A 12,749-nucleotide genomic window follows, 5' to 3' on the forward strand; every position below is an offset into this window, starting at 1 on the left:
AAACCCCTAGCCTACGATAAACTACCAATAGGTATAAAAGGGCCTTTTGTGGGGCATTGCCCCAAAAGAAATCAGCTCTTTTACCTGTAAAAAAAACACAAAGACCTCCCCAACAGTAAAACCCACCACCCAACCAACCCCCCAAAATAATAAACCTAACTCTGAAAGGGCATTCAACTCTTTTAAGAAAAGCCCAAACCGTAAACTAAAAAAAAACACACACAAAAAGTTTAAAAAATCCTAACACTAATCCCTGAAGATCCACTTACTGTTCCTGAAGTCCAGACATCCAGGTGGCGAGAGGTCTTCATCCAGGCGGCGAGGTCTTCATACATCCAGCGGCGTTTTCTATCTTTATCCAGACGGCACGGAGTGGGTCCATCCTAAAGACATCCGGCGAAGAGCTTCCTCTTCATGCGGTCACCACCTTATGCTGAATCTTCAATGCAAAAGAGCCTTTTCAAAATGGAGTCACTTACATTCCTATTGGCTGATTTGATTTTGGAAAATCAAATCAGCCAATAGGATGAGAGCTAGTGAAATGAAACTTAATTTGACAGGTAAGTTTTAATTTAATTTAAGATAAGGAAATTGTAATGTTAATATAAAGTTAGGGCTACAATAGGTTTAGGGGTTACTAGTTTAAATTAGTTTATTGCGATGTGGGGGGCTTTAGGTTTATGGTTTAATAGTTTAATTTAGTATATTTCGTTGTGGGGGGCTTGCGTTTTAGGGGTAAAACTCATAACTACTGCTCTCAGATGTACTACCAGTGCTATGGAAGTCCCAAGAAAAAACGTAATTTTTACGAGTGCGGGAGTGAGATTTTGTTACAGGCTAAAAGGCTTGCGGTAATGGTAATGGTGGCGTTGCTGTTTTAACACTGAAATGACCATTTTTTCAGCGTTAAAAGACGAACACACAACTCATAATCTACCTGATATTTATGTATAATCTGCACTGCACACAGGCGATTTACCCTCCAATGAGCAGTTGTACGATCTATTTATTATATCCTATCGGTGTAAGTGAAGATTAAACAACAGTAATGTCATGTTTATACATGTATAGTTTAGATCAATAATGAAGTACTGCAATGCAACAGATGTCTATGGGACATCTCGCTGGGAATTCAGGGCAGTTGGCACCTGTGAAGTTTGGGTGCGCTACAGCAGTGTTTTTCAACCAGTGTGCCGTGAGAGATCCTCAGGTGTGCCGCGGCAGACTGACAACAGTGCGGGGCTGTCCCTCTTTCAAATTTTGAAATTTTGGGAGGTATGTGACAGGCTCATCAGGCATCATTTACAACCATGACATTGACATCCATTCACAGACAATGATTATGATTGTTTGTGAATGAATGTCAATATGTCATGTATAGTTTGTAGGAGGCATGGCATGACAGCACAGTACAGTGTGTGTGTATATGTATATATATATATATATATATATATATATATATATATATATATATATACTGTATATATATCCTGTATTAGGCTACAATGTGTGATTTTGTAAAATTTTGGGATGGTGGTGTGCCACAGGATTTTTTAATGTAAAAAAGTGTGCCACGGCAAAAAAAAGGTTGCAAATCACTGCGCTACAGTAATGAATGGGAAATAGTCGTACACAGCAAGTCACTAGAATCACCACTGGTCACTCCTGGAGTTAACAGATTTGGTTTCATGCCTATGAAATCATCTAATTAAACAAAAATGAAAAACACATTTCTATCAATTTTTGACAACTTTTAAAATTATGGGGAGGCAAAGCCTAGCTAAGCTTAAAAGCTGTGTATACAGCGATGCTATGGCATAAAGGGAGTCTGCCTAAAAGCAGACTGAAGTAAAAACAACCTCATTTGCATGTCTTACCCAGAATCCTTTGCTGCATTGGAAATAATGTATCCAGAGGTTTTCTGTGGGAAAAGCAAGCCTCCGGACTTGTTTCGATTTGTTAAATGAACTACGCAATAAGTTTTTCTCTCTCTATTAATTCTTGCAAAGAAATAAAATGTCAGCCATGTTCCTCTTTGCCCAGGTATGAGTCAGAAGGCAATATTTGACTGCCAGAGAGCACTACAAAAGCACTGCGTAAGGAGTAGCACTGAACTCCAATAACAAACTGTGGCCGCTATTATGCTGCATTGTAATGTGATCCGTGTGTCTCTAACGCTAAATGGGTTAATGTAATGTGCAACATAAAACACAATAAATACAGAACATATGGCTAGTTAAGGATGACACCTTTATTAGCTAAGTAATGTTTTTAGACTCAAGCTTTCAAGAACACTTCCCCGGGCATTCCTGACTTTGTTTTCTCTTAATAAATTGTATTTAATGCTGGCTAATACACAGGTCCCCTTCTATTAGCCTCTAAAACATTTACTTTGCCATTGTCAATTCCAAAACAACATCCTGATTTACAGTAAGTTAACGCGATAAGAGAAAACCTTATAAGATAAAAAGGTTCCTTCCCTCGCCCCTTTCATGGCTAGAGGCAAATCCGTAAAGTAACTGGTGTGCTGGCCATAAAAACAACTGACTCTCACATAAACAGAAACATTTAACCCTTTCTCACCTACACAGCCAGATGGTCTCCCTCACCCATATTGTGTATGGAGTAATCATTTGTCATGAAAAAAAACTCTTGCTTCATCCAATACTCTTAAAGGGGGTCAATTCAAATGTGCTAACACAAATCCAATTGTTGGCTATTTCCTAGAAAAAACAGCTTCAGTGCAGCAGGGGCCGCTACACAGCAGTAAATTAGTATAAGTAAAAATAAAGTATTAATTACTGCTACAAGTCAGCAGGAGCAAAAAAAGGCCACTCTAAGGCCACATTTTGTGAGCGGCCCAGTAGTGAAACAGTTAATTAGGGAACCACACCCTGCAGTTAGAAATAACTACACAATGCAGGGTATGGTTCTTAACTGTTCCACTGCTGGGCCGCTCACAAAATGTGGCCATAGAGGAAACACTGGTTAGGACTGGCCAAGCACAAGTAAATCTTACATACTTATTGGCTGACATTGGCATCAATCAACTGACAAAGCTAAATTGTTATTGAATAATGTAAATTTGAACTTTCAAACTCTTTCCTACCTATATATCTTTTCTAAGTATTTCCCATTTTTAAAGTAAAAGTTTTAACCACACACAAGTACATTAACTAATTGTATTTTCTTGCACACATTTGACATGTTTTTTTTCCCATTAACCCTTTCGTGACAGGGTTAAAGTGTCTACATCGGAACACCTGTTCCGATGTAGACAAATTGAAACTACGCGATCGTGCATACGATCGCGAGATTTCAATTATTGGATCGCATCTGGGGGGCGTCCCTACAACCCTAGGAACGCCCTCCAGACCGCGATCAAGTCCTTGAAGCGCAGAAGGCTTCAGGACAGCCGTTTGATATGACGTTCTATTCCGTCATAACGGCTTTAAAGCCCAGTGTAAATATGACGGAATAGAACGGCATAACGGCGTTAAAAGGTCAAAGGGTTATTCTTTACTATTTTCAGAATGCAAAGAATATGGAAAAATGTGTCCTTTTTATACATTCACCAGAAAACGAATGCACGTGTCTCTGAGTGTTTTTGTACTGAAAATGATCAGATTATAAAACTATATTTTCTTACATAGGCAACTATTTATTAGGTTATTTTCTGGATGTCTTTATCTAATGTTTGTTTTCTAAGACTATATTACTCTATTCTAAAACCACATTACTGCTTATTTTTCTACAAAGGAGAGATCAGCTATTAGAAAACATAGGCCGACATACTGGTCTTGCCAGATGTGATTCAGTATATACCAGCAAATGTTCTGAAAATATAATAATCAATAAATCCCAATTTTTGACAAATATCTTAATTTTAATTCATTTTAAAATAATACGTTACATTTTTCTAGCGTTTGTTCAGACTTCTGTGTTGTACATAACTTTTGTTTATACTGAGCTAAAATAATGTTCAGGTCATTTAAAGGGAAGTTGAAATTAAACTATCACGATTCAGACAGATATGTAATTTAAATAACTTTTCAATGCATTTCTATTATACAATTATTATTTGTTGTTGAAGGGTATACCTAAGAAGACTCAGGAGTGCACACGTGTTTTAAACAGTTACAGATTACAAGTGGTGCGCTATTTGTTTCCCCCGCTCATACACAAACACAGCTCAAAGTAAACTTAGAAGGCTAGATTACGAGTTTTGAGTTTGGCTTAAAAAGCAGCGTTAAGAGGTCCTAACGCTGCTTTTTAACGCCCGCTGGTATTACGAGTCTTGAAGGTACAGGCTCACCGCTCACTTTTTTGGCCAGACTTGGAAATACCGCAAATCCATTTACGTAAATTGCGTATCCTCTTTTTTCAATGGGACTTGCATAACGCTGGTATTACGAGTCTGCCAAAAAGTGAGCGGTAGACCCTCTCCTGTCAAGACTGGTACCGCATTCTAAAGTCAGTAGTTAAGAGTTTAACACTACAACGCCGTAGCATAAAACTCATAACTAAAGTGCTAAAAAGTACACTAACACCCATAAACTTCCTATTAACCCCTAAACCGAGTCCCTCCTGCATCGCAAACACTAAAAAATGTTTTAGCCCCTAATCTGCTGAACCGGACATCGCTGCCACTATAATAAATATATTAACCCCCTAATAGTTACATTGTATCTAGCTTAGGGTTTATTTTTATTTTACAGGCAAGTTTGTATTCATTTTAACTAGGTAGAATAGTTACTAAATAGTTATTAACTATTTAATAACTACCTAGCTAAAAATAAATACAAATTGACCTGTAAAATAAAACCTAACCTAAATTACACTAGCACCTAACACTACACTATAATTAAATTAATTCCCTAAATTAAATACAATTAAATAAAATGAGCTAAAGTACAACCCCCCACCCACTAAAATACAGAAAATAATAAACAAATAACAAGATTTTTAAACTAATTACACCTAATCTAATCCCACTAACAAAATAAAAAAGCCCCCACAAAATAAAAAAAGCCCTACCCTACACTAAATTACAATCAGCCAATAAGATTGAGCTGGCATTCTATTGGCTGATTGGAACAGCCAATAGAATGCCAGCTCAATCCTATTGGCTGATTTGATCAGCCAATAGGATTGAACTTCAATCCTATTGGCTGATTGCATCAGCCAATAGGATATTTTCTACCTTAATTCCGATTGGCTGATAGAATTCTATCAGCCAATCTAAATTGAAGGGACGCCATCTTGGATGATGTCATTTAAAGGAACCTTCATTCAGTGTTAGCCGTCGGATGAAGAGGATGCTCCGCGTCGGATGTCTTGAAGATTAACCCACTCCGCGCCGGATGGATGAAGATAGAAGATGCCGTCTGGATGAAGACTTCTGCCCGTCTGGAGGACCACTTCGCCTGGCTTGGATGAAGACTTCTCCCGGCTTCGTTGAGGACTTCGGCCCGGTTGGATGAAGACTTCTCCCGGTAAGGTGATCTTCAAGGGGTTAGTGTTAGGTTTTTTTAAGGGGGTATTGGGAGGGTTTTAGAGTAGGGTTGGTTGTGTGGGTGGTGGATTTTAATGTTGGGGGGGATTTGTAATTTGTTTTACAGGTAAAGAGCTGATTACTTTGGGGCTATGCCCCCGCAAAAGGCCCTTTTAAGGGCTATTTGTAATTTAGTGTAGGGTAGGGCTTTTTTTTATTTTGGGGGGGCTTTTTTATTTTGTTAGGGGGATTAGATTAGGTGTAATTAGTTTAAAAATCTTGTAATTTGCTTATTATTTTCTGTAATTTAGTATTTGTTTGTTTTTGTACTTTAGCTAATTTTATTTAATTGTATTTAATTGTATTTAATTTAGGGAATTAATTTAATTATAGTGTAGTATTAGGTGTAATTGTAACTTAGGTTAGGTTTTATTTTACAGGTACTTTTGTATTTATTTTAGCTAGGTAGTTAGTAAATAGTTAATAACTATTTAATAACTATTCTACCTAGTTAAAATAAATACAAACTTGCCTGTAAAATAAAAATAAATCCTAACATAGATACAATGTAACTATTAGTTATATTGTAGATAGCTTAGGGTTTATTTTACAGGTAAGTATTTAGTTTTAAATAGGAATTATTTAGGTAATGATAGGAATATTTATTTCAATTTCTTTTAATTATATGTAAGTTAGGGGGTGTTAGGTTTAAGGTTAGACTTAGGTTTAGGGGTTAATAACTTTAATATAGTGGCGGCGACGTTGGGGACGTCAGATTAGGGGTTAATAAATGTAGGTAGGTGGTGGCGATGTTAGGGCAGGCAGATTAGGGGTTAATAATATTTAACTAATGTTTGCGAGGCGGGAGTGCGGCGGTTTAGGGGTTAATATGTTTATTATACTGGTGGCGACGTTGGGGGCAGATTAGGGGTTAATAAGTTTAGGTAAGTGGCAGCGACATTGGGGATGGGGATGAGTAGGGGTTAATAAATATAATGTAGGTGTCAGGGATGTTGGGGGCAGCAGATTAGGGGTTAATAAGTATAATGTAGGTGTCGAGGATGTTGGGGGCAGCAGATTAGGGGTTCATAAGTATAATGTAGGTGGCGGCGGTGTCTGGAGCGGCAGATTAGGGGCTAATAAATATAATGCAGGTGTCGGCGATGTCGGGGGCGGCAGATTAGGGGTTAATAAGTTTAAGATTAGGGGTGTTTAGACTCGGAGTTCATGTTAGGGTGTTAGGTGTAAACATAAATTTTATTTCCCCATAGGAATCAATGGGGCTGCGCTAAGGAGTTTTACGCTGCTTTTTTGCAGGTGTTAGACTTTTTTTCAGCCCGGATCTCCCCGTTGATTCTTATGGGGAAATCGTGCACGAGCACGTACGACCAGCTCACCGCTGACTTAAGCAGCACTGGTATTGGAGTGCGGTAAGGAGCAACATGTTGCTCAACGCTCACTTCTTGTCTTTCAACGATGGGTTTGTAAAAACTTGTAATACCAGCGCTGCATGTAAGTGAGCGGTGAGGGAAAACTGCTCGTTAGCACCGCACAGCCTCTAACGCAAAACTCGTAATCTGGGCCAGAATGCGGGTGGTTAGCAGCACGTGTATTACAAGTTAAAAGTAAATTGTTTGTGTTGCAAGGGAAACCTGATGCGCTTCAGGATATCGCAACCGTGTTAACTCTTTCTCCCCATAGAGAATGGAGCGCGGGTAAGAAAAAATACAAACACCCATCATTAATGCTAACCCAACACCATGTTAGACATACAGCCCTAAAACCAAAGGTTTTATTTATAATTATAAATGATTTTACATTTCAATGTTCTTTGTATTTTATATATACTGTATATACAAATGTATCTGTATGTGCTATAGATATATAGTTTATAAAAAATATCATACATATATATATATATATTTAAAAAATAAACATTTTCTTATATTTAAAGGGACGGAGTCTACTCCAGAATTTATATTGTTTTATCCCTTTAACTAGTCCTAAAGCCCGTTCACACGGGCCATTTTTTGCAGTACAGCGGTCCCACCCCTTGCTCTCTCTCTCTCCCCCTCTCTTTTGCTCTCTCACCCCCTCTCTTTTGCTCTCTCTCCCCTTCTCTGTTGCGCTCTCTCTCCCCCCTCTCTTTTACGCTCTCTTTTTCCCCCCTCTCTTTTGCTCTCTCACCCCCTCTCTTTTGCGTTCTCTCTCCCCCTCTCTTTTGCGTTCTCTCTCCCCCCTCTCTTTTGCTCTCTCACCCCCTCTCTTTTGCGTTCTCTCTCCCCCTCTCTTTTGCGTTCTCTCTCCCCCCTCTCTTTTGCTCTCTCATCCCCTCTCTTTTGCGTTCTCTCTCCCCCCTCTCTTTTGCTCTCTCACTCACTCTCTTTTGTGCTCTCTCTCCCCCTCTCTTTTGCGCTCTCTCCCCCTCTCTTTTGCGTTCTCTCTCCCCCTCTCTTTTGCGTTCTCTCCCCCTCTCTTTTGCGTTCTCTCTCCCCCTCTCTTTTGCGTTCTCTCTCCCCCCTCTCTTTTGCTCTCTCACCCCCTCTCTTTTGGGCTCTCTCTCCCCCTCTCTTTTGCGCTCTCTCCCCCTCTCTTTTGCATTCTCTCTCCCCACTCTCTTTTTCTCCCTCTCTCTCCCCCTCTCTTTTGCTTTCTCTCCCCCTCTCTTTAGCTCTCTCTCCCCCTCTCTTTTGCTTTCTCTCCCCCCTCTCTTTTGCTCTCTCTCCCACTCTCTTTTGCTCTCTCTCCCCCTCTCTTTTGCTCTCTCCCCCTCTCTTTTGCGCTCTCTCTCCCCCTCTCTTTTATGCTCTCTCTCTCCCCCTCTCTTTTGCCTTTCTCTTTTGAGTTCTCTCTCTCCCCCTCTCTTTTGCGTTCTCTCTCCCCCTCTCATTTTCTCCATCTCTCCCCCTCTCTTTTGCTTTCTCTCCCCCTCTCTATTGCTCTCTCTCCCCATCTCTTTTGCTTTCTCTCCCCCCTCTCTTTTGCTCTCTCTCCTCCTCTCTTTTGCTCTCTCTCCCCCTCTCTTTTGCCTTTCTCTTTTGAGTTCTCTCTCTCCCCCCTCTTTTGTACGCTCTCTGTCCCCCTCTCTTTTGCGCTCTCTCAACCCCCTCTCTTTTGCGTTATCTCTCTCTCCCCCTCTTTTGCGCTCTCTCTCTCCCCCTCTCTTTTGTGCTCTCTCTACCCCTCTCTCTTTTGCGCTCTCTCTCCCCCCTCTCTTTTGCTCCTACTCTCCCCCTCTCTTTTGTTTTCTCTCCCCCTCTCTTTTGCTCTCTCTCCCCCTCTTTTTTGCGCTCTCTCCCCCTCTCTTTTATGCTCTCTCAACCCCCTCTCTTTTGCGTTCTCTCTCCCCTTCTCTTTGGCTGTCTCTCTCCCTCTCTTTTGCTGTCTCTCTCCCTCTATTTTGCTCTCTCTCTCTTTCCCCCTCTAGTTTGCTCTCTCTCCTCTCGTCTGATCTATCTCCTCTCGTTTGCTCTCTCTCCTCTCTATTGCTGTCTCTCTCCCTCTTTTGCTCTCTCTCCCCCTCTCTTTTGCGCACTCTCCCCCTCTCTTTTGCGCTCTCACCCCCCACTCGTTTGCGCTCTCCCCCCCCCCTCTTTTGTGCTCTCTCTCCCCCCTCTCTTTTGTGCTCTCTCCCCCTCTCTTATGTGCTCTCTCCCCCTCTCTTTTGCGCTCTCTCCCCCTCTCTTTTGCGCTCTCTCCCCCCTCTCTTTTGTGCTCTCTCCCTCTCTCTTTTGTGCTTTCTCCCCCCTCTCTTTTGCACTCTCTCACCCCTCTCTTTTGCGCACTCTACCCCCTCTCTTTTGCGTTCTCTCCCCCTCTCTTTTGCTGTCTCTCTTCCCCCTCTCTTTTGCTGTCTCTCTCCCCTCTCTCTTTTGCTGTCTCTCTCCCCCCTCTCTTTTGCTGTCTCTCTTCTGCCTCTCTTTGCTGTCTCTCTCCTCCTTTTCCTTTGCTGTCTCTCTCTCTCCTCTCTTTTGCTGTCTCTCTCCCTCCTTTCTTTTGCTGTCTCTCTCCCCCTCTCTTTTGCTGTCTCTCTCCCCCTCTATCTTTTGCTGTCTCTCTCCCCCTCTCTCTTTTGCTGTCTCTCTCCCCCTCTCTCTTTTGCTGTCTCTCTCTCCCTCTCTCCATCCCCCCTCTTTTGCTCTCTCTCCCCCTCTTTTGCTGTCTCTCTCCCTCTCTTTTACTCTCTTTCTCTCCCCCTCTTTTGCTGTCTCTCTCCCTCTCTTTTGCTCTCTCCCTTCCCCCTCTCGTTTGCTCTCTCTCCTCTCGTTTGCTCTCTCTCTCTTCTCCTTTGCTCTCTCTCCCCCTCTCTTTTGCTGTGTCTCCCCCTCTTTTGCTGTCTCTCTCCCTCTCTTTTGCTCTCTCTCTTCCCCCTCTTGTTTGCTCTCTCTCCTCTCGTTTGCTCTCTCTCCTCTCGTTTGCTCTCTCTCCTCTCTTTTGCTGTCTCTCTCCCTCTCTTTTGCGCTCTCTCTCCCTCTCTTTTGCTCTCTCTCTTCCCCCTCTTGTTTGCTCTCTCTCCTCTCGTTTGCTCTCTCTCCTCTCGTTTGCTCTCTCTCCTCTCTTTTGCTGTCTCTCTTCCTCTCTTTTGCGCTCTCTCCCCCTCTCTTTTGCACTCTCTCCCTCCTCTCTTTTGCTGTCTCTCTCCCCCTTCTCTTTTGCTGTCTCTCTCCCCCCTCTCTTTTGCTGCCTCTCTCCCCCCTCTCTTTTGCTGTCTCTCTCCGCCTCTCTCTTTTGCTGTCTCTCTCCCCCTCTCTCTTTTGCTGTCTCTCTCCCTCTCTCTATCCCCCCTCTTCTTCTCTCTCTATCCCTTCTCTTTAGAGCTCTCTGTCTCTTGGCATCTGGCCTCGCCCGGCCCCGCCCACGTCACGCCCGGCCCCATCCATGTCACGCCCGGCCACCCCCATGATGCAACCGCCCAGCCACGCCCACTCCACCACACGACACCAGGTCAGTTGGAAGGCCAGGTGTGTTTGTCCTTGCGTGCAGTCTCAACTGCGCATGATAGCTTCTGACAAATACGCTTGGCCTTTTACTATATAGGATACCCATTCCCCATTTTTGCATAACCAACACTGTTATATTAATATAATTTTTTACCTCTGTGATTACCTTGTATATAAACCTCTGCAGCTGCTCCTTATCTCAGTTATATTAATATACTATTTACCTCTGTGATTACCTTGTATCTAAGCCTCTGCAGGCTGCTTCCTTATCTCAGTTATATTAATATACTTTTTACCTCTGTGATTACCCTGTATCTAAGCCTCTGCAGGCTGCTCCCTTATCTCAGTTATATTAATATACTTTTTACCTCTGTGATTACCCTGTATCTAAGCCTCTGCAGGCTGCTCCCTTATCTCAGTTATATTAATATACTTTTTATCGCTGTGATTACCTTGTATCTAAGCCTCTGCAGTCTGCTCCTTATCTCAGTTATATTAATATACTTTTTACCTCTGTGATTACCTTGTATCTAAGCCTCTGCATACTGCCCCTTATCTCAGTTATATTAATATACTTTTTACCTCTATGATTACCTTGTATCTAACCCTCTGCCGACTGCTCCTTATCTCAGTTATATTTATATACTTTTTACCTCTGTGATTACCTTGTATATAAGCCTCTGCAGACTGTCCCTTATATCAGTTATATTAATATACATTTTACCTCTGTGATTACCTTGTATCTAAGCCTCTGCAGACTGCCCCCTTATCTCAGTTATATTAATATACTTTTTGCCTCTGTGATTACCTTGTATCTAAGCCTCTACAGACTGCCCCCTTATCTCAGTTATATTAATATACTTTTTGCCTCTATGATTACCTTGTATCTAAGCCTCTACAGACTGCCCCTTATCTCAGTTATATTAATATACTTTTTACCTCTGTGATTACCTTGTATCTAAGCCTCTACAGACTGCCTCCTTATTTCACTTCTTTTGACAGACTTGCATTTTAGCTAATCAGTGCTGACTCATAGGTAACTCCACGTGTGTGAGCACAGTTATCTATATGAAACACATGAACTAACACCCTCTAGTGGTCAAAATGCTGAGTTAAGAGGTGGCCTTCAAGAGCTTAGAAATTAGCATATGAACCTCCTAGGTTTAGCTTTCAACAAAGAGTACCAAGAGAACAAAGAAAATATAATAATAAAAGTAAATTGGAAAGTTGTTTAAAATTGCTGCCCTAACTGAATCATGAAAGTTTTAACTTGGAAAGTGGAAAGTAAGAATTCTTTATTAGGTGAAGAGTAATGTTTGTCAAGCGCTCACCTAATAAAGGATTTTCACTTTCCACCTATGAGAGTGCCGCTCTTCTTTGATTTTTCTGATACATTGGAGCAAGGGTTGCTGTGAAATTGCTGCACCCACCTTGGAGCTTATTGGACATTGATTCTAGCTGTGCTGGTCTGATTTGTGTCTTTTATTTGACTGTAACTTATTCATCACTACCGTTGGATTTAGCGCTGTAGGTCTTACACAGCGTCGGATTAGTGCGTGAGCAATAAGCTCCATTGAAGTCTAAAGTGGAGAGTAATTTAACAAGGTCACAATATCCATCGGGTTCTCATGCTAACTTTTTACTTTCAACTTGTAATATGCAAGCTAACCGCACTGTGTGAAAAATGTACTTTGAATGCAATTAGCTTGAAAGTGAAAAAATCCAGTAGCGAGCCACTTGCAAGCTTGCCCTTTGACTGCTAAGGACATGTGTACAATTCTGAGCCTTCCTTGCCCATGTAGTTATTTATGAGTAAGCACTGATAGGCTAAAATGCAAGTCTGTCAAAAGCACCAAGATAAGGGGGCAGTCTGCACTGCAGAGGCTTAGATAAAAGGTAATCACAGAGGTAAAAAGTATATTAATATAACTGAGATAAGGGGCAGTGTGCAGAGGCTTAGATACAGGGTAATCACAGAGGTAAAAAGTATATTAATATAACTGAGATAAGGGGCAGTCTGCAGAGGTTTAGATACATGTAACCACAGAGGTAAAAAGTATATTAATATAACTGAGATAAGGGCAGTGTGCAGAGGCTTAGATACAAGGTAATCACAGAGGTAAAATGTATATAAATATAACTGAGATAAGGGGCAGTCTGCAGAGGCTTAGATACAAGGTAATCACAGAGGTTAAAAGTATATTAATATAACTGAGATAAGGAGCAGTCTGCAGAGGCTTAGATACACTGTAATCACAGCGATAAAAAGTATATTAATATAACTGAGATAAGGGACAGTCTGCAGAGGCTTAGAT

The sequence above is a fragment of the Bombina bombina genome, chromosome 2 (assembly GCF_027579735.1).
Source record: "Bombina bombina isolate aBomBom1 chromosome 2, aBomBom1.pri, whole genome shotgun sequence".
Classification (NCBI taxonomy): Eukaryota; Metazoa; Chordata; class Amphibia; order Anura; family Bombinatoridae; genus Bombina; species Bombina bombina.